At 35.0% G+C, this 26012-nt stretch overlaps 2 long non-coding RNA genes across 2 annotated transcripts; both read left to right on the top strand.

The window, feature by feature from the left end:
- The first annotated feature begins 339 nt into the window (after positions 1-339).
- Positions 340-6509, top strand: LOC138701907 (uncharacterized). Its single transcript, XR_011332720.1, has 3 exons — positions 340-495; positions 3858-3972; positions 6319-6509. It is a non-coding gene; the product is annotated as an uncharacterized lncRNA (long non-coding RNA).
- Positions 6510-16118: 9609 nt separating this feature from the next.
- Positions 16119-25093, top strand: LOC138701908 (uncharacterized). The gene is made up of 3 exons (XR_011332721.1): positions 16119-16276; positions 19492-19606; positions 24929-25093. It is a non-coding gene; the product is annotated as an uncharacterized lncRNA (long non-coding RNA).
- Positions 25094-26012: the final 919 nt, after the last annotated feature.

Consider the following 26012-nt stretch of genomic DNA (forward strand, 5'->3'; position numbering starts at 1 on the left):
CAAACACAAGGTAAGCAGAAATCCTCTATACAGTTACGCTCCAATAGTTTCTCTATCGGCGGGAACACCAAAATAAGTAACACAACCTTACAATATGTTGTCTTTATTAATTATTTGTATAGAGAATTAATAACGAGCACGTACAATTGTACAATGATGCGTTCTTCGGTATAAAAGTTGCTTCATAGGTGTATATCAAAGTTTTGTGCACCCTGTACTTCCTGATCAATTAAAGTCAAGCAGACTCCAGAGATCCATTGAGAGCAACAGAAGCGTGAATGTACGAATTATCATTTGTTGATCTGTCACTGTTGGTGACTTTACAGCCTCCTGTCGGATGTGCTGATGATGAGGAAGTATCAACAATCTTGTTTTCGTATAAATACGATGGCCAGGCGATGGTAAATCATTCTGTCTACAGAGCTTACAACAACCATCAACATGCAGTTCCTTATCACTGTTTTCGTCTTGGCTGTAGCCATCTGCTGCATCATGGTGAGTTTATCTACTGCAAATATATCTGCCTATGAATTCAGAAACTAGGGCTACTGCTGTATTTTACGGTTAATTCTACTATATGAAATTATTAATTAAATTGAGGTATTTAAAAAAAATGAAAGTTTTTGAGACATAACTCAGTCAGTCAACAAACAGTTTTGTACTTCAAACAGACTGGAGTTTCATCCCCGACAGATTCAGTTAGATTTTTAATTACGAAATTTGCCTCGGCAAATTTCGAGTAGCTACTTTAGTCTTAGATACACCGACAAGTCTGCATACTCTAGACATAAAGTAGCCTATTTGGCAATGCATATAACAAAGTAAAGGTAAATTCTTATGCATAATGTCATGAGAGATTTTGAGTTTACCGAAAAATTTATGAGAAAGATTAATTGCGAGTGAATTTATCTAGGGAAATTCGACGCTATTAGAGTGAATATTAAGTTCGGTAAGTCCACTATGCAACATTTCGCAACCACCAGGGCTGTGATAACGATACACCGAGGCTTGTAACAAGATTGGAGAGAGTTTGTGAGGATTTAGCTAATGTCTGTGACAGATAACCCCCGAGGTCTTTACATAGCACCAAATTCTGTGACACATTGCCCTGACGTCTGTGACACATAGCCCCCAGGTTATGTGACACGTAGTCCGAGATTATTCCAGTCATATTATACGTTGTACGAAGTGGTATACTGTACTCTAGCTTGTCTTTCACGAATCAAATAAAAGAAAATAAAACCATAAAACGAACTAACAAACTACAAATGTTAACTTACTTTCAGTCGTGCATGTGAGAGCATGAACATTCCAACTGGATAATGTCATTGTTGTGTTACGTGATGTACCTTCATTCATTCATTTAGTGTTCTGCTCAAGGGCAGATCTTTCACTGCAAACCCAGCTTTCTCCAAACTTTCCTATTTCCTGCCTTCCTCATACTCTTCGCATATGATCCATATATCTTAATGTCTTCTATCATCTGATATCTTCTTCTGCCCCGAACTCTTCTCCCGTTCACCATTCATTCCAATGCATCCTTCAGTAGGCCGTTTCTTCTCAGCCAGTGACCCAACCAATTCCTTTTCCTCTTTCTGATAGTTTCAGCATCATTCTTTCTTCACCCACTCTTTCCAGCACAGCTTCAATTCATATTCTGTCTGTCCACTTCACACGTTCGATTCTTCTCCAAATCCACATTTCAAATGCTTTTATTCGCTTCTCTTCACTTCGTCGTAATGTCCATGTTTCTGCCCCATACAATGACACACTCCATACAAAGCACTTCACTAGTCTCTTTCTTAGTTCTTTTTCCAGAGGTCCGCAGAAGATATTCTTTTTCTATTAAAAGTTTCCTTTGTCATTGCTATCCTCCTTTTGACTTCCTGGCTGCAGCTCATATTACTGCTTATAGTACATTCCAAGTATTTGAAGTTGTCGACTTGCTCTACTGCCTCATTTAGAATTCGCAAGTTTATCTTCTTTATTTTTCTTCCTATGACCATGCTATTCGTCTTGTTTGCATTTATCTTCATCCCATACTGCTCACAGCTGTCATTTAGTTCCAATAGCATATCCCTTAGTATCATCTCTTCTGCTAACAAAGCCATATCATCAGCAAATCTCATGCACTTTATTCTTCTTCCTCCTACTATCATTCCTCCCATGTTCTGAAAACAGTTCTTCACTAAATTCTCCAAGTAGATGTTGAACAGGGTAGGTGAAAAAGGATGTCCTTATCGTACTCCTCTCCCTATTTCACTTCCTTCTAACATTTCTTCTCCTATTCTGACTTTGACTCATTTCATATAAAGGTTTTCAGTCAAAAATTACATTTTCGTTATCTTGTAAAAATGAATCAGCAATCTCTTATTGCTGTAAGTCGAGCAAGTTTCAATCCTCTGCGATGCCCGAAAGCATAAAAATTTCGCAGTATATAAATGGCTGCATCCTTGAACTTCAATTCCATCCAAATTTTACAAGCTGTTTTATCACATTTTTTCAGTACATTTCATGAAATTCGAAGTGTAAAGGCTCTTACAATTTTGATGCTAAGAACATGAAATTTTTACTGCATGTTCTATACCCGAGTTTTTTTTTATGATTAGATGAATACTTTTTGAAATAACAAATGAAATATTTATAGTGGCAAAGAAAAATTTTTATTTTTAGGTATGCAGTGGTTATATTTTTTTTTCTCCTTTTGTAGTAAAAATATAGCAAAACTAATGCGTGATGTTTTTCTAAATATTCCACTGGTCTTGCAAAAAAATTTTAAACATTTTGGAATATGCAAATTTTCAAAATATTTTTGTTAATAACTCAGAAATTAAATGACTCAGAGAAATGAAACTTCACCTCATTATTATCTATCACACCGTGATTATATTTACAAAAAATCAAGGATGTAGCTTGAAAAATGTAGAACATAGAAATTTCATCTATCACTCCACCCCCTTAAGGTTTACTCAGCGTACAGGTAATTAAGTATGGACACTTCGCGTCGGTACCTTTGATGTAGCCGGACTGATTTCAATGACCTTCAAGCCAGTTAGAGCGTAAGATTCTGCTTTCTCCCTAGAGTTGGCGCTGACATCACACCAGCTAGCAGTCGACACAGCGGAAATATAACACATATAATTAATACATCTAAGTACATTATGTACTGAAATAAAATTAATTGGATCCATAAAATAATAAATCCGTCATTAACTGTAATATCTAGACTCTAGAGTTCCTTTATAATGAGAGTTAAGACGTTGATCTCAACAACAATTAAAATATATAATGATTTGATAGCATTGAAAATGGAAAAATAAAACTCTATGAGAAGTAAAACCATATACCTATATTATATTATATACAAATATTAAACGAATTTGATACATAATTTTATAATGTATTATATTATTTTATAATATAATTTATTATATCTGAAATATAAAAAATTATTATTACAACTAGTTTGTCACTGAGAAATAAGGAAAAGCTGTTAACTTGAATTTATTTGAAGCAAAGCGTTACTGGATTATGCAATAAGGTAGGCGATGTTTGGATCTTGTGTCTCAACTCTATACTCAATTATTATCTTAGCGTGTGCTCGATTACACTAACCTCTAGCGCTTGAAAGTGGAACTAAACGCCGGCGCACAGAGAAACAAAACACAGGAAAATTCGCTCAGTGTCCATTCTTTATAATCCCTATTCACTGGTCAACTTCTCCGGCATACTTGGGTAGGGTATGCGAATCCTTTAGTTTGTGATGAACTTTCATTAAGATTTGGAGTTATGAATGAAAGAACTACTGCGTTATTCATCGGCATCTGAGAGTAATATCATATTTGACGTGCTTTCAGTGGGACGGCGTTGTATGCATACCAGGAGCTCCTGAAGGCCCTCGCGGACCCCGTGGTTCTGGTGCCCCAGGAAGCCCTGGATGCAATGGAGGATTTGGCCCTGTAGCAACTAACGGTAACAACTTACTATTTCAATACAAAACGCTTTTTCTCTTTCGAATGTCTTTGCAATTTGATCTGTCCTCCTTAGTCCTGAGATATTTGTTGTTTTATTTTTAAAGTTAAATATAACTTATTTATTTATTTATTTATTTATTTATTTATTTATTTATTTATTTATTTATTTATTTATTTATTTATTTATACTGATAGAGATAAAGCCATCAGGCCTTCTCTTCCCCTCTACCAGGGGATTACAATTACACAATAATTCTACACCTAAAAAGAAGGTCACTGACATGAGGAAAAATGCTGAAAAAACTCTGCAGGTTACAGTTAGGGCACAAATGCAGGTGTATTATACTATACTTCGGGTCTCTGCACATAGGCTACATCTTATACAGGGACATCATTTTATTTTTACTTGCATTTTTATTGTACCTGCATTTCTGAATGTACTTCACTCTCACCCCTTCACTAATGTCCTTGCTCCCGTCAGACACACAAACTTACGGCCGCTGTTGCATTCGAAGTCTTCAAGCAGTGAAGTAAACACTGCAGTGTATAGCGTGTTTCATAAATATGATTGCGTTTTCTATAGAAGAAAGAACCTATATGAATAATATCGTACTAAAAATTATATTCAAGAAACGATAAATTCAATTTCAGAGAATATGCTTCAAAATGTTTTTAATAATATGCGTACTGAATTGAAGCCTGCATTGTAATGAACGGCAACCATTTTCAGCAACTTGTTTAAAAATTCAGATTAGCTTTTTTGAATTGAGGTGGCTAGAAGCAAAGGAATGCTAGTGACATTTGTAATAACATGAGTTAAGTGCATCCAGTGTAAGCAAAAGTATCTAAAATTTTAGTAGCAAAGGGATATTTTAATCGCATCACACATTAAAATTTAAATAAAAAATTTCACCGATTTTACGAAAGCTTAAATATTTAAACCCCATTTTCTCAAAAGTAACTTAAGTGCACTTACAGCACTTTACTTATGACCCCCTCGATTTAAATGCACTCACTATATTGTATGATAACATCAATAATTAATATGCTAAATAAAGTAGACATTACATAACGAACATAGCCGCCTGAAAAGTTGAGTTTTTGAAAAAAATGTTACTACTCTACTGTATTTTGATAAATTCCGTAAAAGTGATGATCAAACTGAAAATCTTAATATCGTATTTCCCTACAACATAAATGGATACACTACTTTTCTCTCCTCCTATACCTAGTAAAATGATTTGTTTACATATTGCACTAGTAACATCAAACTCCTGTAATGGAAGGGGGAAACCGTGTTTCCGAGTATAGCCAGGTTAATGTTAAAAATGTTGGTAAAAATAAAGTGATGTCCCTGTATAATAATCGTGTTGAGAAGTTCATGTATTTCTGAAGACGACTCTCACAGAAGAGCGGATATAATAGCAATAAACAGACAACAACAAAAGGCTATTATCATAGATCCAACTATACGCATGGAGCGAGATCTAAACCAAGCTCATCAGGTTGATCATGAAAAGAGGGCTATTTATGAACCTTGTATTCCCTACCTTAGTGCCAAGTATAACATCCCTCTCTTCAATTGGTCAGTGACAGGTTTATTTTTTGGTGCTCGGAGTTCTTTATCAAAATTTACGTATAATTTTTTAAAACAATTATCAATATCATCTTTTGAAATTCAAAAAATCATCTCGCAAATTCTTAAATATTCCCTGCAGATTATATAATTTCATTTATACTACTCAGAAGGTCTTAATTAAGGATATGCTAATTTTGAATAAAATCTTTTATTTATATAGTATAATTTTACAGTCATCTTCTAAGATTTTATTTTATAATTGGTAATCAGTGGTGCTTAATTGTTACATTTTATTTTTATAACTGTGCTCATATTTGGTTGACTATATTTTTATTTGCTATTAATTTCCGGATCCTCGTGGTCATCCTTAATTAAGGCCGGACGATTTATTTCTCTAGTATACTGTACTCTCAGGACTCAGAAGGGAATAGACAGATTTTTTCATCATGTAGTTTAAAATTATTACTCAAGAGTTATGGAAATAACTTTCTTCTGTTAAATTAGAACTGAGCAGAAACTTGTCAAATATGGCAAATTTCCAACACAGTTTCAATTTAATACAAGAAAGTAATTTCCATAATAAATCTTGAAAGTTTGTAATCAAGATGTATAAAATGATTAGTACATTAGACTTCAGCTTAATTTTTATTCTTTTGTCCATTAAACTTTAAACGGCAAAGGCTACAACAGTATATGATTAGGAATGATGAATTTGACAGTTTAATCACAGACCCCATGATTATTGATCATTTTTATGTTTTACAGGAACCAACTCCACTGGCTGAAATCTCTGACCTGAAGAACATCGTCGGCTGGCTTCAAAATCACGCACTCCGCCTGTAAACAAGAATTTTTATTGATTTCTGTATTAATATACATTTTTCTTGTTAATATGTAAATGTAATAAATGTAATGTAATAAATTTTATTTCTGAAAAAAAGAACAAACTTGTGTAATATTACGAAGAGCATTCTCGATCAAAGACTCCTGCAGGTAGGCCATTCCAATCATGATCTTTCCTACGGTAGTAAGTTGGCTTCTCTAACCAACCCGTTATTTATTTAGTATTTTAGTATTTATTCATTTAACCTGGTAGAGATAAGGCCGTCAGGACTTCTCTGCCCCTCTACCAGATGATTACAACTATAATATGAAGAATACAATTACAATTAATATTAAATTTACAATTACAATAACAATTAAAGTACGACAAGATTACCTGATTAATGAACGCTAGACAATTTATCATAGAAGTTAAGAACAAAGAATATTTTTTATTTACTAAATTACAAATTAAACCTAAAATAACAAAAGTGATGAAATCACCGGATATTGAAATATTTTGTGATAGATTAAGAGAACTATTTACAAGAAACCATGTCTGAACGAGTTTCAATTACTGACCAAGTGCCTAGTAATTTTGCGTTTGAATTCAATTTTATTTCGACAGTCCCTGATGCTAGCAGGTAGCGAATTCCAGAGTCTTGGTAGGGCTATTGTGAAAGAAGATGAGTATGAGGAGGTGCGATGGGATGGTATTGTTAGTATTGTTTCATGGCGAGAGCGTGTGTTAAGATTGTGTTGGGAAGAAAGATAAGTGAAGCTAGACGACAGGTACGAAGGAATAGAAGAGTACAAGATTTCGAAGAGAAGGAGAAGTGAATGTAAATTTCTTTTCTTATCTAGTTTAAGCCAACCTTATGTCTATCCATGCTTCTTTTATCTACATATAATGATGTAGGTGATGATGTCATCTTAGTTTTTATACTTTTTCTAATGATTCCAATCTAAGTTATTTTATCATGTCATTCTCATGTCATCTTTTAACTTTAACAAATTTAGCCGACCTATATTGGGGAATGCTGGGTTTGCAGTAAAAGGCCTACCCTTGGGCAGAAAACTATGAATACTGGATTCTTTCTAAGGAATTTATTTGACATAGGCCTAATCTATTATTATTGTTGTTCAGTCAATTGTCCGAAGACAGACCTGAACTTCAAAACTGATACCTACAAGGCACCACTTATGAGACAACTAAGCAAGGATATAATGGGGAAGGGTGGCCAATTCCTTTTTCCCCCTCCATTGTATATAACGCCGACTAGCTAAATATTACATCAATTAGACTGTAGTATATACAAACAATTTTATTGTCCGTCCTCTGACACATCATCGTCAAGTGAGATGTATTGCCCGATAATAGATGTAGCCCTACATATCAGCCAGAACCTCAATCAGAGGTATTATTATTATTATTATTATTATTATTATTATTATTATTATTATTATCGTTTACAAAGTGATTGCATATTTCTATGAGTAGAAGTTTATCTTAACTGAATTGTAAAACATGTAAATTAAAAACAAAAATGACAAATAACATGAAGGAAAGGTGAAGAGCGTTGGTGTAATACTCCATTAACGATCGCTATAACGTTAGGTATGCAATTTCCCATCATTTGCAGCTATGGTCCGTCGCAGGAATCTGTAGAGTAGAAAGACGAAACAAGACCTCTGCGCAAGTGGTGTGTGGGAGGGCTAGGGCCAATGACCGCTCTGGGGGAGGCATTACTTGAACGAAGCGAGCTTGAAGGGAGGGGCTCTATAGACATTAAAAAATCTCGTCACACTTTCTGTTAATAAAATCTGCTACCACGAGCATCTTGCCCCTTAGTGGCCTCAAGCTGATACTGCCCGCAATACACTCCGTCACAGATAGACTCCGCCCATTCACTTCACCCACATGAGCAAACTTACAGATTCCTGGCACGGACCACAGCTTTCTTTCGGAGGGGTTATCATAATAAAGTGAAGTTTCCTCCATGCTATTTCGTAACGTTTTCAATCTGTTTTTCCCATGTAAGTCTGGAGTTTAAATGAACTCCCAAGTATGCATTTAGTATTGACAATATTGTTCCATCGGAATTACAGCACCATTGAGTTCCTGAAAAAAGGTCTAAATTCTCCTCGGATTTTCCTGAATGTTAAAAAATTGCCTTTAGGACAATTTTATTTATCTTCATCCTGTTTATTAAGACCCATTTATAAATTTCATTCAGGTCGGTTTGAATAACATTTCATCTGAACTGTCTCTAATTTTTCTACAAACAATGTAGTCATCTGCAAATAGCCTCACCTCCGATCTAATATTTAGGCTTCAATGTATATGAAATAAAATGTGTCAGCATAATTTAATTGTGCATTTGATAAAAGAACTAAGTCTGAAATTGTTACTTCCAGGCGAGCAAAGAACTTCTTTACTCGTTCCTGTTTCAGTGAATAATTTTCACATTTTTATATTGTTTTTATGTTAAAATTTGAGAAAGGTGAAAGAGATGTACTTTACTTCAGATTGATTTATACATTTTTAAATATTTTAAACTTTTTAGAATTACGGTAGTTTCTTTCTCCATTACAGACATAAACATTTGGGAGATGTGAGGAAATATATATTATTCATAACATATGACGCTATTTATTGTGCATAATCATGCATTTGAAGCATTTCTATACCTAGTCATTGTTTACAGCTTGTACAAATGACCAAATGGGACTATTAAAATACAAAATTACATTAAAACACTAACTAAAGTAGAAGTTTACATTAAAATTTGTAAACTAACTATTAATGATTTAAAATATAAAACATTCAGTTACGTACATAAACTGTACGATACAGCTATCATTGCATCATTGTTCAGAAGAAAACATTCCAGAATCCTGTTTTTATTCATGATCACTAGTCGAACAAGAGTGTGTTGAATGTGATATTACATCAGTGTAAAATATTGAAGCATCTTCGTTCACAACATATTTCAATAGCTTTTACTTGGAATGCATAGGAACTGGAGTCGTGCACAACCGGTTACGAAAAATAGAAATGATATATTGTTACAGAACGCCTGGCGCTATAGACAGTATGCAAAGCTCTTCCGTCTCGCGAAGTGACCCAGTGTTCGGTTTAACAAATGTCCGAGTCTTTCTCAAGCCCCTACAGTCTCGGCTGCGCGAAACGAGGAAACCGGGGCAAATTGAACGCTGCGCTTGCCGCCATATTGTTGGAGAGCAGACGTATAATAGCAGTACGTAAATCACGCAAATTAACGCTGTGGTGATCTAAAATTGACAGATTATGGCCATTTTCGACATTTAACGTAAAATTAGGACAAATAAACATATTCAAAGTTTCATTGATATGCGTTAGAACATTAAAGAAAATAAAATACGTACGCAGCAATATATAGAAAACATACTCATACATCCATAAATAGGCCTACACAATACACATTATAGATTGTATAATTTTACAACAATCAGCAAATTGTTAGGTTTCAGAGAATCTAAAATTATATTAACATACATTACTCTTAGATCACAAGACATAAATATATGCACCTTGATTACACAAGTTCTTATTATAATCAAATTCTTAAGTGAAATAAATATGTGATAATCAGTATAGACCTGTTGTTACGTTTTAGAGAATCGAAAATTATATTACCGATACTTCTAGACCACAGGACATAGGTAATCTGGCAAAATATAATGTGCGAAGTTAGCCAAATTACATTGAATTCATTCTTCAATTAATAAAGGGAATGCTATCAATTATAAAAAGTATCGGTACCGGTACCTAATAAATTGCAAAAATAGGTAATGTGATGACCTAAAACTAAAGAATCACTTTATGCAAGATAAAAAAAACCACATACTTTTCATGTGTGGATTTTTTACATACCGGTATTGTATTTTTATTTTAAATAAATAAAATAGATATATTATCATTGCTTGCGCAGTGATGGTACATAATTTTTATGCACATATGTAATATCAATAAAATGCCATTCCTTGCTTTTGTTAATAAAATATATGCCCGGCAAAATGTAAAAGAGTTATTTATAGGTGAACTCTGAATCATAAGTTCACAAAGACGGCTTAGCTATTATAGCTATTTATTTATTTATTATCTGTATATTTATTTATCCATTTATGGATCTTGAATGAAAGTTTATAATCTTGCAGATAAATTCACTTACATAATAAAAACAAAAATTTATCTTTCCACTAGTGTTTTAACATTTGATGTGTTAGTCTAAATAATTAACTCCGTGGGATTTCTCTACAGTCTGATAAGTATTCTTTATTGTCGTAAACTACTGATTGATTTTTAATGATATTGATATTGTAACAACAGAGATAATATTATATCGTACCTTTTGCAAGTGGCTTGGAAAATTAAACAGGGATGGTATTATCGCCGCGCTCTCATGGTTAACATTCGGCAGGTCTTTGAGCGGCCTCGTGCATAACATTCGGCAGGTCTTTGAAATTTAATTGCATTATTGTTTTCAATTTCTTGTGTCGCCGCTCCAATCACTCGCCTCAATTTCAATATTGCAACCAATAAGCTGCTTCCATTATTAAATGACACTTACTTGTCTAATCCACGTGGACTAAAACCGAGGTTGCAATGTCTTGTGCTGAGGACGAACATTAAGGTATGTGATTAAAAATTATTATTAAAGAGTTATTATTAAGAGTTAAGAAAGCCAGCGTACTCGTATATGATATAGTAATAATTACACTAATAATAGTCATTTAAAAATATAACAAACTAGTGCTTGTTCTTATCGAGGAAGTAGACGTGACAACGTGACGCTTAGAGTGAAACCTACAGAGCAACAATCGATCGGCAAAATTATGTTTTAAAAGCACACCGCACGTTATTGTATGATGCCGACATGTTCAGCATGAGTCCGCGGCGATAATATTTATCATCTTTCAAAATTCTATTGCCATTACTTTCACACTGTTCACTAAAAACACCAGAGACAAAACGAACAATCGTGTTTTCCGCTCTATTTCTACCAGTAGCATGGCGGCGTAAACATGCGCAGACTGGTTTCAATTTTGGACAGCACACCAGCGCTCTGTGTGAGTCTAGTATACTATATAACGTCTTTGGTCTTTCTCGGGTGGACGGCTCTGGATCATGAAAGACAGACGACATTGAGCCATCCAGGAGTTTCAGGAATCGTTGCAAGGACGCGATCATCATCGTGTACATTTCAATTGATATTTCGTCCTCATTCATTCATTCAGGATTGCAGTTAGGTATCGTCAGAAGCAACAGATCATGAAACAACAATCATTATAGCTTGAGAATGTTTTTGTTTTTCTTAATAACTTTTTATCTCCTTAAAAATGATTTATTAATGAAATAACAATATAGCAGAGGCTATATTAACAATAAATTACTCTTTTACAGGTAACTTATGTATTTTGAGTTTAAAGTATGAACGTTACAATAGTAAGTGTGTACTTATTTGCTCTTCTATTTTGTAAGTAATTGTAATTTATTTTATTCTTGCATTTGTTTACATGTCAGATTTTATCTATGCATTACGCTTATTTCCTTTTACCGGTGTTCATTAGCAGATTTATTTATTAGTTATTAAGATAAAAGTACCAAAGTGTCCAATCAATAATAATTTATTTAATCTGGCAGAGCTGAGGCCAGTAGGCCTTCTCTTCCGCCCAGCCAGACTCTAATTCTAATTGAATACAATTGCTTACATAGTTATTACATTAATAACTAGACCATAAAACAACATGAAAGTAAATAATGAAAGTTGGATAAGTAATGTTAGTGTAACAATAATAAACATTGGTAAGAAATAGTTATAATAATAATAATAATAATAATAATAATAATAATAATAATAATAATAATAATAATGAAATAATTTAGATATTTATCTGTGATATATATATATATATATATATATATATATATATATATATATATATATATATATAACCATTAAACATTGAGAAACCTGAAACAGCTATTATTGTTAACAAGAATTGTTAGAAAAATATTTCGTTAGCCTATTCTTAAATTGGTTTGATGTCTGGCCTATTTCAAGCTAACAATTTTTTTTTTACAATTTGAGCATATATCTTGCGATTAGATTTGTATATGGAATAAGATGAAGTTTGTAATGTCTTGAATTTCTCTCTCATGTTTTAATATTGCACAATACTAGTCGGTAATACAAGCGTATGCATTTTTAAAATATACAGTATTTTGTTTGATTTATTTATAGGCCTACGTATATTTTTGTGAATGTTTAGTCATATTAATAACAAGAAAAATTACCTATACTCATTACTGTGCGTAACTTCGCAAGATATGTGCCTGATATCCCTTTGCAGCTAAAACATAAAGGCGAAGGGAGAGGAGGAGCTACTAAGAAGAAAGGCACTGAGCATAGACTGTGTAAGGAAAGAGAAAGATTGAGCAAACGCAAAGGGAGCTTCGGTTACAGATACTAGGCAAATATGAACCGAACATAAGGCTTCTTACCGGTTTTCAACAGACTCGATTATATTAGTTTACATGCTTCATTTCCACGTACTGTTGGGATGCCTATGGAGTAGGGCGAAGTTCATCATATCTTGATATCCTCTCTCATGTTCGAAATTGCACGACACTGTTACTTTACATGCTTTTAAACATAAAATTACTCGTAGCTTTTGATAGTATTTGAACAAATTTTGCATTTATCGTGACTACGAAAATATACCATCTCTAACTATAATGTTGGTGCAGCAATCAGCGCTGTAAACAAACAGAAGCTAGCAAAACACGTTCGACATTGCCTTTCTCTGGTACAGTCACACTTGCACTAGGCCTTATCGGTACGAAACACTTACTCCTTTTCCCAGTTCGAGTGCGGGTGACTATTTTCTTTTCTATCGGCACTTTTTAGTATTCACTTAAGATAAACTCCTTCAGATAAAAAAAAGATATATTCACCAGTAAAATCTAGACATGCAATATCACAATTGGAAGGGTCATGTTATTTCATAACAAATGAATGAGAATAAAATTGCATAACAGAATTGCGCGTATAGATTGTACAGGATAACTAAAAAGGCCCTCTTGTCTTCTCTGGCTTTTCAAGGACTGGAGCCGAAACGCGTCCTTGTACTTAGGCTCGCTCTATAAATGCGATAATTGCTCAATTCCAACAGGTGATCCGGGTGGCTTAGTGAATCCGATGCTGACAAATGGGTCATCGTACCTCAGCCCTGGCAAAGCCACGTCCCATTCTTAGACTAATAGTCTGATAAATCCCTGGTCGCGAAGTTCAAGCCCTTCCCATTCATCTATTTTTAACTACACGTCTTTCATAACTCCGTGAAAGATTTTAGAAATTCGCCAAAAATAAACTAAGCAACGGATACTACATTTTATTGCACAGAAATGTAGGTAAAGTCTCCAAGCTTTTTTTTACACATCCCACAAATGCTCATTGTACCCATCCTTGCTGATACGACAGACATCTAGCCGATAATCCATTTCATCTCACACGTGTGTCAGCATATCACGGTCGATCAGTCCCACGATCAGTGATACGATTGCTAAGTTCCTGATCTGCATGTTGATTAAAACACTGATCACAAAGCCATGTAATGGAGAGGTATTCATCCTTGATCCTATGGCGTAGATGTTCCATGTCTCCAATCTTGATGCTGTAGATCCGTGACTTCACATCACCAGGAAGAAAAGTACAGGGGTTTCAAATCCGGTGAGCGTGGAGCCCATTCGACAGAACCTCTGCAACCAATCCAACGAGAAAAGTTATAGTCCAACTAATCGCTTACTGCTGTGACATAATATGTCGGGGAGCCGTCTTGCACGAACTACACAGGCCGTTAGGTTGTTGACAAAGTAGTTGCTACGGCGGTGTAAATGGATATGGAGAAGATACAGCAGTGAATATAAACTAAGGCAGTGTGTGTTGAGCCTGGTGGAGCAAATATTAAACACATACTATGGTGCGGAAATTTACGGGAATTCTGTATTTTCTGGTTAGAGAAAGTATTACGATGCGGCAAAATATCTCTGTCAAGATTCTCGCGCATTCCTGATACACATACACATAATGTGCGACCGGCACGAAGACCATGCAACACTAGGCACACCGTCTCCCGCACGCTCGGAAGTCCAGTTTAGTCTCTGTAGGAGTGGTTGTGTTGACGTTAGATTGAGTGTTATTCTTCTAATTGTGTTGGTGAAGTGTTTCAATGTAGAAGTGGTTGTGTTGATATTAGAGCAAAGGATTTTCATAGTAGAAATTTATCTGAAAAAGAGTGATTGCGTAAAGATAAAAAAACGATTTGCAAGAAGATTTCCGAATGTTAGCGTTCCACATACCAACAGCAACAAAATACCACCACTAAATATTCTAAACTACTGCTAAAAGAAAGAAAGAGAGAGAGAAAAGAAAGAAAGAAATGAATAAATAAAAATAAATAAATAAATAAATAAATAAATAAATAAATAAATAAATAAATAAATAAATAAATAAATAAATAAATAAATAAATAAATAAATAAATAAATAAAAAGAACCTACTAAAACCTAAAAAGTATCGAGTATTTTCTTCTAAAAAAATATCGATCGCTCTCTATACTTCCAAGTATCGAGGGTATCGAGATATCGGTGTCGAGGTGTCGAAAGTATCTAGATATCGAAAGTGTCGACGCGTCGAAAGTAGCAAGGTGTCGAAAATATCGAGGGTAGAAAGTGTCCAGGTGTCGAAAGTATCGAGGCGTCGAAAGTGTCAAAATATCGAGGCTTTGAAAGTATCGGGTGTCGAAAGTGTCGGAGTGTCGTAAGTATCGAGGAATCGACAGTGTATGGCGTCGAAAGTGTCGAAAACATCAAAGTATCGATGTGTCGAAAGTGTCAGGGTGTCGAAAGTGTTAGGGTGTCAAAAGTGTCGAGGTGTCGAAAGTATGGGAATATCGATTGTGTCGAAGTTCTGTAAGTATCGAGGTGTTGAATGTATCGAGGCGTCGAAAATATCTAGTTATCGAAAGTGTCGAAGTGTCGAAAAATCGAGGTGTCGAAAATATCAAAGTATCGACGTGACGAAAGTATCGGTGTGTCGAATGTATCGAGGTGTCGTAAGTATGGAGGCATCGAAAGTGTCGAAATGTCGAAGTATCGAGGTGCCGACAGTATGAAGGACCTATCTTTAGCAAAACCTGCGTTGTTTTGAAAAACAATGAAAGTTAACATACGGCGAGAAGAGACAGATTTTTCACTCACTATTTCGAAGGAAAGTAGTGCACGCGTTTCACCAGAACTCTGCTTACTGTTTCGAAGTTTGTAATAATTTGCATTCGTGATGCCGGCGTCGCGTCAGCCGGATGCCCCTCATAATTGCATAATATGCTTTCACGACTACAAATTACTCTACAAATTAAATGGAATCATTTGAATGAGTTGAAAGTTATGTAATTTCTGTGGCGTTGTTCGTAAATAATGCGATGCGACTGACAGAAATAAACACTGTTACCTTTGATCTCGTATAAAAACTGTATCAACAATTCCTTTATTCATACATTTTATGATGAATCCAACATATACTCCCCATCAATTACAGGCATGCAAACATGAGAGGTTCTTTCAGAGCGAGAGAAGCGTGAATAAATATATTAACATTTGTTGATTTATCGCTGTTGGTGAATTCACAGCCTCTGTCGGATGCTCTGGTGATGAGGAAGTTACAACAATTGCATTTTGATATAAATACGGCGCTCAGATATGGTAGAGGTATACTCTCGTTAGATAGAGCCTACAACAACCAACATGAAACTCTTCATCACTGTCTTCCTGATGGCCATAGCCATGCTCTGCATCATGGTGAGTTCTTCTGCAGCAAATATCTGTTCTCTGTGAATTCGAAAACTATAAAACTGGTTTTTAATTTAATTTCATGATATTATAAGTTAAAATTAGGCACCATTTGCTTAAATATAAGAACGCTTTAAATTTAGGTCAATCAGACTGCCGATTGATTGTCACCTTAAACATACTTGGGTTTAAATATAAGAACGCTTTAAATTTAGGTCAATCAGACTGCCGATTGATTGTCACCTTAAACATACTTGGGTTTAAATATAAGAACGCTTTAAATTTAGGTCAATCAGACTGCCGATTGATTGTCACCTTAAACATACTTGGGTTTAAATATAAGAACGCTTTAAATTTAGGTCAATCAGACTGCCGATTGATTGTCACCTTAAACATGCTTGGGTTTAAATATAAGAACGCTTTAAATTTAGGTCAATCAGACTGCCGATTGATTGTCACCTTAAACATGCTTGGGTTTAAATATAAGAACGCTTTAAATTTAGGTCAATCAGACTGCCGATTGATTGTCACCTTAAACATACTTGGGTTTAAATATAAGAACGCTTTAAATTTAGGTCAATCAGACTGCCGATTGATTGTCACCTTAAACATACTTGGGTTTAAATATAAGAACGCTTTAAATTTAGGTCAATCAGACTGCCGATTGATTGTCACCTTAAACATACTTGGGTTTAAATATAAGAACGCTTTAAATTTAGGTCAATCAGACTGCCGATTGATTGTCACCTTAAACATACTTGGGTTTGACTACCTGGGTTTGACACTCGGCATTTTTAGTGAGATTTCTGAAGGAAAACTCGACGAAAGGGGTGATTATTTTCTGAGTACATCAGCTTTGAACTTGAAACATATATGCTCTAAGAACAATTAAAAAAAAAGAAACGGAAATTTCAACAAATGTAGTAGTATTTTTTATATCATTGCTTTGCCAAAGTAAAATTATTTAAATATTCAGCTAAAACCTTTTTACAGGAAGATTTTCATTATGCAATAGTAAAGGAGTGCACAAAATTTAATTAATTTATCTCAAATAGTTTCTGAGAAAATGTTCCTTCTTTATTGAAAATTGGGTACTGCGGATAACAAGTCGTAAAGTTTGAATATGCATGTCACACGATTAAGTGTATTTACCTCTTGTGACACACAAGAACAACAACAGCAACAGGTACTGTTTGTAGCACACGAAAGAATTGATAAATCAATTATTCTAAATCCTGAAGAAGAATCATTTTTACAATTATTTTCCAGTCCACAGAGAAGGGGCGTGGCACTTAACAAGCCATGGCTCTTTAAATTTTAAAACCCATTTAGACTAACATTTGGGACGTAAAATTCTGTGGAAGGATTCCCAACACTATGTAATATTTTTCAAACTGGATTTAGAAAATGTGATTTTTGGTCAGTTTGGACCTATATGTCCCTTTAAAGCTTGCACGTCATTCCATTCCGGGTAGTATAGTAGGCCAAATCAAGCGGTCTACGTGCGATGGCAGTCGCCAGCTCGTGCTCCTCCTCTCAAGAGGGACTAATAGATAGATTTAATACTTATCTTCCCTTGTTAAAATACATACGAAAATAAAACTAACAAGATCGGGGTGACTCTACTTAAAATGGTCCAAATTGGTTCGCGAAGAACTCTGGAATGTTCGAAGTGGTTCTCGAGTCTGTTTAATAGTTAACGTGACATTTATTCTGATATCGAACCTTTATGTTATAGGTCTCGCAAGCAGGGATTACCGGCGACAGGAATGCGAACGAAAGAATTCGATAAGGAAGAGCGGGTGACAGGAAAGGTCATGAGATAACTTGAATGATATTCAAGAGTACAGTCGGAAGTGAAACGACATCGAAAGAATCAGCCTTGCGTTGTGATATTTACATTACGGTTTTAGTTTCAGTTCCACTGCATATGAATACGTGTCTTGTTCCAAGTGCGTTTATTTTATTATGTAGTGATGGAGCGTTCCCCTCTCAGAGCATCATTATTTTATTCGTAAACATAATGTTGCGCGTTTAATTCGCTTCGGATTTTTCTCTTGCTACGCCCTTAATTTCCACAGGCGATGTCCCCATCTGTTCATCTTCTAGGAAGGGACAGTAGGCCTACTTCCATCGGCCCCTACCTCTCGCTCCTTCGGCGTGCCTACATACACACGTCAAAACAGACAGTAACGCCATTTTTTTTCGGTAATCGTTCCTTGCGCGAGCTATAGTACTAAAGTTTTTACTTGTTTATAGAATTCAGTTTGAGTTGTCTTCTAGTCATATTATAGTTTTTTTAAAATAGCTATTGTGTAAGACATGAATTTGAGGTGATGTACAGTCAAAAGTGCGAGAAATTTTTGTTATTGGTGGTTTTAGGCTAAATTTCCTTTTCAGAAATATTTCACTAGTAATGTGAAACCTTTGGTAGAAGAACTTGTATTTTGTAAAATTTAATTACATAAATAATACCAATTGATTAAATGCTTATCATAATCAGACAGCGGATTTTCGGTCCCTACACAGCAAAAAGACGTCACGTACCTTGGCGTATGGAGGAAGTTTAGCAATCAGTTCAATGATCTCCCTGAAACTGACGTACAACTAACGTTCAGTATCGGGACCGAAAATCCGCTGTCTGCTCATAACTACGAAAGAGATATGCCCTACTTATTCAACCATTAAACATTCAGTAACGTTCTCAAAGGGAAAGCCCTGAGCCTTTTCATAATAACATCTCGGGAACACGGTTCAACCAAAGCTTTGCTTGTGTCCGATAAACCTAACCAGCGGACACAAGATATACAGCCAGTGCCAGCGTTTTTGGCGCGTGTCCATAAGTAAGAAGCCAGTCAGTGAGCACCACAGTTGTCAGTTTTATCGCTCACAGACTGTGGCAAAGATAAGATACTCGCTCTCAAGGTTCCCATTACTTATGTCACGCGCCAAAAACGGTGGCTTTGGTTATAATGAGAAGTGGCTAAGACCGACAAGCTTTGTCTACCTGTCTGCTCAAGCATCAATGATAGTTGAAGCTTGTTTTGCGAGAGAAAAAAATGGCGACCAGAACGCTGTACAGACCCCATCGCTTCCTACCTACTCGTCTCCTTCTTGATTTAAGTGCTACTCCGTGATTTACAGCCATTACTGTGCTGTGAATGGGAGATATGTCGTGTTTGATAGCATGAGATCTTAATATTATCCAATAACGTTGCTTTCAGTGGGACAGCGTTGTGTACACGGCAGTCGCTCCTGACGGTCCTCGAGGATCTCCCGGCTCTGGTGGTCCAGGAGCACCTGGATGTCGGAATGGACAACGCCCCCCAGCTACTAACAGTAACAACTTTCTATTTTTATATGAATTTAACGTAGCAATTTGTTTTACAAATTTGATTAGGAATCTGACCGATCTATGATATTCAGCGAGACAAAATTCCGGCACATCCGGCGACGCTGATATAACCTCTGCCGTTGCGAGCGTCGTTAAATAAAACATAACATAACATCTATGATACTGTACGTTGTTACTAAACGACATTTCATACAAGTTGAGAGGCTGCGAAAGCATTTCTTTCCCCTTCTACTTGCCCTGAGTCCATCAGTGACAGACCGGTAGCTGTTACCTCTTATACCTGCACCCCCTAAACTGTACACACTAGAAAATAAAATATTAAATATAGTACATTAATGAATACAAAATATAATGACACAGATGTTTGACAATTACATGTTTGAGTATATTTTAGTGTCGTTCTTACAATATTTCCAACTAATAATTAATTAAATTAAGAAATGTTAATTTGTATTATGAAGTTAGTGGGGAGTGACACAGTGAAGATTGTCTCATTGTGTATGCTGTAGAGTAGCAACTAGCGGTGAAGAAAACATTTATTTTCTGCTCTCAGGAGCATTTTAATGTGCCAGTTGATATAAACAGTAATAAAATGAAATATAAACGCTTAGTATAGACTATCGAAATATATATTACCGGTAAACATTTCTATAATAAAATTTGTTACTATATTGAAAGTGGATTAGTCGAACGTTAGTAAGATGGACAATAATATCTTCCCCTTCACTGATGGTAGAGGGTGTGAGTAGAGGGGAAAGGCCTATCAACCAAACTGAAATGGGGTTTAGTAATCACGATTTTGTTTGTCTTGTCTTTCTGCAACTCAAATCACGACTATTGCCAAAAGATATGACCTGTTTCCGCATGACGTTCTTAACGGTAGAACATAATCTTTATGAATATTTAGATAATGAACATCTTTACTAACCAGGGTTGCCAACACATAAATTGTATCCCCATCAGAATCGGTAAAAATAAAAAAAATACCCACTCATATCTACATACAAATAAAAAGGAAATTTTAACACAACTTACTTACCAATCTTGATTGAAATAATAATTCATCTACATTATCTGCTTCTATTTCTGCTGTTGATATGCTGGGTTGGTCTGCGTGTCCCCAAAATTGAAGCAATTAAAAATAACAGTAGCTAAAAAAGTAAAAAAACGATGTAAATCGTAATTTCCGTCATGAAGTCCGTCACCCGTCAAAGCGATTCTTTTCTCGTCCGTTACGTTGAAATTCCGTCAGTTTTGACGGAATTTCCGTCCAGTTGGCAACACTGTTACTAACGGAGCTGCATGAATAGTTTCGGAACAGTTCATAGAACTGAGACCATACTGCTAATCATAATATGATAAAAGTTAACTATACATTTCCGTTATCTAGGCCTTATTCATTATGTCAGCGAAAGTCTTTCGTAAACATAGGCCTATACGCTTACTGACTCTATTCCATGGAAATATTTACGACTTACGTTTCAAATATGATTATCATCTACAAGTATTAAACCTTAGAGGGGCTATTCCATATGAAATCGATCAGTATAAAACCTCGTACTTTTTATACCATAATTATTTCCCTATTTATACAAGGTGCTGAGGAGAGTGCATTTGCAAAAATATACCATCGGAAGTCAAACGGTTTTCGTATTGTTGAGCGATAAATTTAGCGTATTTTAGAAAAACAAGCCTATTTCAGCTCTCAGAACTCTGGAACCATTTATTGCAGAACATTGAACGAGAGCGTATTTTGAAGCTGACATTTGGTAGGTTATGTTAAGAAGTAATCCTTATTTTTATTGTATACAGATATACAGATAATCTGATTTTACTTGCTTTCAGGCTTTTTGCCCATTTGTAAAAATGTAAAAAAATATTGAGAAAAAACTTGCATTATTAAGAGGGATTCGGCATTGTTTGCTTAATGTCACGGCAATAAGTTTCGAGGGTATTAAATAAATTATTTTCATACGCCTGGACTTGAACGGCGCAGTACCGCTCGCACTGGCTGAGAGCTGAAGATAAGCGAGCGTTGGGCGTCATTTTACTCCTGTGTTTATGAAAACCTGTGATAAAGCTAGCCCAGCTATGCGCTACTAGACGAAACATCACGTGTTTGTCTCCTGGCCTTGCTTCCCTCCGCTAGATCCCGCCTCACAGTCAGCTGGTTAGCTCACGCGCGTACTATTTATTTCCTTTATTTGATATTTTCAATACTTTCTTATAACGGTGCACCAGTAAAAAATATGTTGTTTGTACTTTCAATGCGGAATCTAACTATATATTTTAAAAATATTTTTTCGTGGGGAAAAGCGTCTTAATGAAGAAAAATCTAAATTTCTCCATTTCCATAAAAAGTAAGAAAAATTGTTTACATGTCAATATAAACTTTAACTTTTCAGCATCAAAATAAACCATGATTTTGATCATTGGATGAAAGGGTTTCGGAGCCACAACAGTTTAAAGTTGCTAATTTTATGAAAATACGATAAATTTAAATATTTTTAATTTAAACACTATGAAGTTCTGATGAACAAACTTTGCACAAAGCATTGTATCATAGTTGTCTACGGACAGAAAAAGTTTCATTGTATTTAAAAATTGCAAGGTCAATTTTCTCTATATTTCGGTCGATTTGAGATGGAATAGCCCAGAGGCTTCTATTGCTTTAACCCAGGGATATACGCTAGGGGGTTACAGAGTTTGAACTTCCCCTTGAACTTTTTGAAAAAAAAAAAGTGACATAGCCTATTTAGATCTTAGTAGCTACTTTTTTTTTTTTTATCCATATTCGTTTTCCCTTCTCTATTTTTTCACTATCAGAGTAACAAAATCTACCCATCCTTCAGTATTATCCCTGTGCTTGGTGTTGCGGCACGTTCGAATTATAACAATGTTCTGTTTATCATAAAAAGACTTACCACCTATACTAACCTAGTAATAAAATTAAACTGACACAATATGAAATGTAACTTGTGAAACATATTGAAAAATTGTTTTGACAGTTCTGCAATCCATATGTTAAATATTGTGCATTGTCGATTTTAAACTCATTTAAGAGCGATATTCACCCGTTTATTAGTTTGAGCTCTGACTTTATTGTGAAATGTTCATTTGACGTTTCGTGTATTTGGCAGTTCATATTTTTAATATAAACTTCATTTGATAAGTCCATGTCTTCTTTGATGTGTTTAAGCGAACGCAAAGCTCAATTTTACAATTTTTTAGCAAAAAGTTGCGTAGTGATTCTCGTGAGTTTAGTGCAAATTTCACATTTACAAATGTTTCTTCGCAGCTGTAACGTGACGATGTTGTCGCGAACCTTCCTGAAACAGTTTCACATCCCCCTGTGAAAACTAAGCTGATAATAATAATAATAATAATAATAATAATAATAATAATAATAATAATAATAATAATAATACACAAAATTTAAAATACCGATAATGTAAATTGTAGGCTGCAGTGCAAGTCTTTGGGCTTCTTCTCCTTATAAGAGAAAAAAAGACAATTTTAATAATGACCCCCACCCTCTGACAAAATTCTGCGTACGCTACTGCAAAATCTTACATTTGTTCGGATCAAATTTCTGCACATATAAAGGATAAAACTAAATTTCTTTCAAAAATTTATTATCAATTAAATTGACAGAGTATATTGGAAATTAATTCAATAGCTTTCCCAAAATAAGCAATGAAATATTTCATATACAATATTTTTCTTCTCGAAAAAGAAGCAAAAACGAGCAAAATTGTATTAAACGTTTTCGTTTGAAATATCTCAAAGAATAACTCCTTGAAATTAATGTCATTACTTATGGTTAATCCCTTTACGCGAACCATGGGAAACACGTCTGGTTTCTGAGGGAGGGGCATAAAATTTCATTTCCCTGTTAGGAATCAAACCATAACGGTGTTCTTATTTCAAAATTATATGATTACTAGTGGCTTGTGCAGCAAATGCTGCAAACTAAGTTCATTAGACGTTCAAATAAACTTTTTTCGGATTTATTTTCAATGAAGAATACCAGACATTCGGAAAGTTATTTGTTTCCATAACAATAAAAGATATTCTCTCTCTCGGTACTGAAGAGAACCACGCATATAAATATCTACACCACACCGCCATTAAATATATGAAAAAGACCCAACCCCACTTGATTAATAAATATAAAATTATTTGATTTTTAATAATATTATTATCTTACGTAAGTTTTATAGCTTTCAGTAACATACACTATATATACTATATAGCCGCCATTCAGTAAAATATAGAAATCAAAATCTAATTTAAGTTGTTCTCTACATCTACTTATATAACGCCAAAACGTTTCGCTTTCATATCATCAATATAGCATTAATATGTATAATTAATGAAAAATAGTCACATCGTGGCATTAACTACAATAATATTTCATTTCTAATGGTAATAATGTCATCAAACCACCTGAAGTTTTGCAGTTTTTAATATCCAATACACAGCTGTACCCAAAAAATTACACACCACAGAATCGAACCTGTAAATTATTTTTAATAAGTTAAGTTTTTAATAACCAATTTAATTTGAGCTCTAAATATGTCATCATTCTTGCAGATCATGGCCTTCTTGTAATATTGTTTGCTGTAGTATGTGTTTTGTTTTATTCTGTAATGCAACACGGCCGTCTTGATGCTTGCTTCGCTTCTGCTTTACAAAAAAGCGAAGGGAATATCAAGTCGGCCGTGAATGCTATTATCTAGTTCTCAAAACTGACGACAGATGGATTTTGGAAAATAGGAAAATTATGTTTAAAAATTGACATTTCACTGAAAACTACTATTTTTCCGAAAAACTTTGAGTTCCAAGCTTCAAAATGAGGGGTCATTTATTAAAATCCGTTCAGCCGTTTTCCCGTAATTTCCATTACCAGTTCAAATTATATATATAGATATTTAGTTTCTAACTTCTCCTATTTTCTGCACAGAATTTTCGTTATCCTATAATACAGGCTTGCGAATTTATTGGTTGCAAATGAATCAACCTATTTAACTTTTTTTTTTTTCAAATAGATTCCTCTGCCTGACCATTATAACAATATTAAAGATTTTAATTTTTTTCCTGAGCATTTACTGCAATTTGAAAAGAAAAACGTTATGTATTAAATTGAAATTGTAATTGCAGCCTTCCTATTATTCTTTCCTACTACCGTTATCGTGCTGAATGATGTGAGATAGGAGATAAAGTATGTATCCTCTTTTCAAGTGGTAATACATCTTATGCACTCTATTCCTTTTTATAATATTCATTATTTAACTTGTTTACAGCAACAACCAACTCCACTGGTTAAAACCTACTACGGAAACAACATCGTTGGCTGGCTTTAAGATCACGCATGCTGCACGTAATCAAGAATTTCATTGCTTTCTGTATTAATATGTACTTTTCCTATTAATATGTGATTTTAATAAATTTGTGTTTCTAAAACAAAATCTGCTGTGTAGTATGCTTGAAGACTGTACTGTTCCTATCCACAAGAGAAGAGATTAACAATCAAAATGGCTTGTACAGTACGATTATTTAGTCCTGACAGTCGCCGGAGATGTGCGCGTGGGACAGGCGAGTCCATTTAGTTACGCCAAGGGGTGTTTGGGTTATTCACTCGCTTGCCTTTACCGACCGCTCGCCCTATCTCTACTCCGGAACTCTCCCCGCTCCTCCTATTACTTCCCCTCTTTCGCGTCGCTGAGCTGTCAGGACTAAATAATCGGTCTGTAAGTAGATAAGTTATGAAAGAAATTTCAAATGGGTAGAGAAATTCTTTAAAAGTGCCTATATATACCTGCCATGACAAATACATTAAATTCAACGTAAAACAATTAAAAAATGCAATGAGAGAGATATCTCTGATTGAGATTCTGGCTGATAGGTACTTCTATTATCAGACAGTACATCTCACTTGATGATCTGTGTCAGAGGAAGAACAATTGTTTGTATGCGTCTGAAGTCTGATTAGTGTAATATGTTACTAGTCAGCGGTGTATGCAATGGAGGGGGGGAAAGGAACAGGCCACCCTATCCAATTATCTCCTGGCTTAGTTTCCTCATGAGTGATGCCTTACTGGCATTTATGAGGTTCAGACCTGTCTTCGGACAGCAATGGGATGGATAACATTCTGTTTTGGGCCTCCCAATATCTGTTAATGGCAGTACAGCTTGACATTGTAGAGCAGACAGACAGATGTTCCGAGTTCAAGGTCAGGCGACATAATGCTGTATGGGTTGTTCAGTAGTCTATACCCATGCGAAAATGGCCTTCTTGGGTTAGCAAGGCAATCATGTTCTGTTGTCATACTGCGTTCCTCCTTGTTCAGTCTGGTAGGTTGGATTGTTGTTGAGATCGCCTATATA

This window comes from Periplaneta americana, chromosome 6 (genome assembly GCF_040183065.1).
Source record: "Periplaneta americana isolate PAMFEO1 chromosome 6, P.americana_PAMFEO1_priV1, whole genome shotgun sequence".
NCBI classification, from domain to species: Eukaryota; Metazoa; Arthropoda; class Insecta; order Blattodea; family Blattidae; genus Periplaneta; species Periplaneta americana.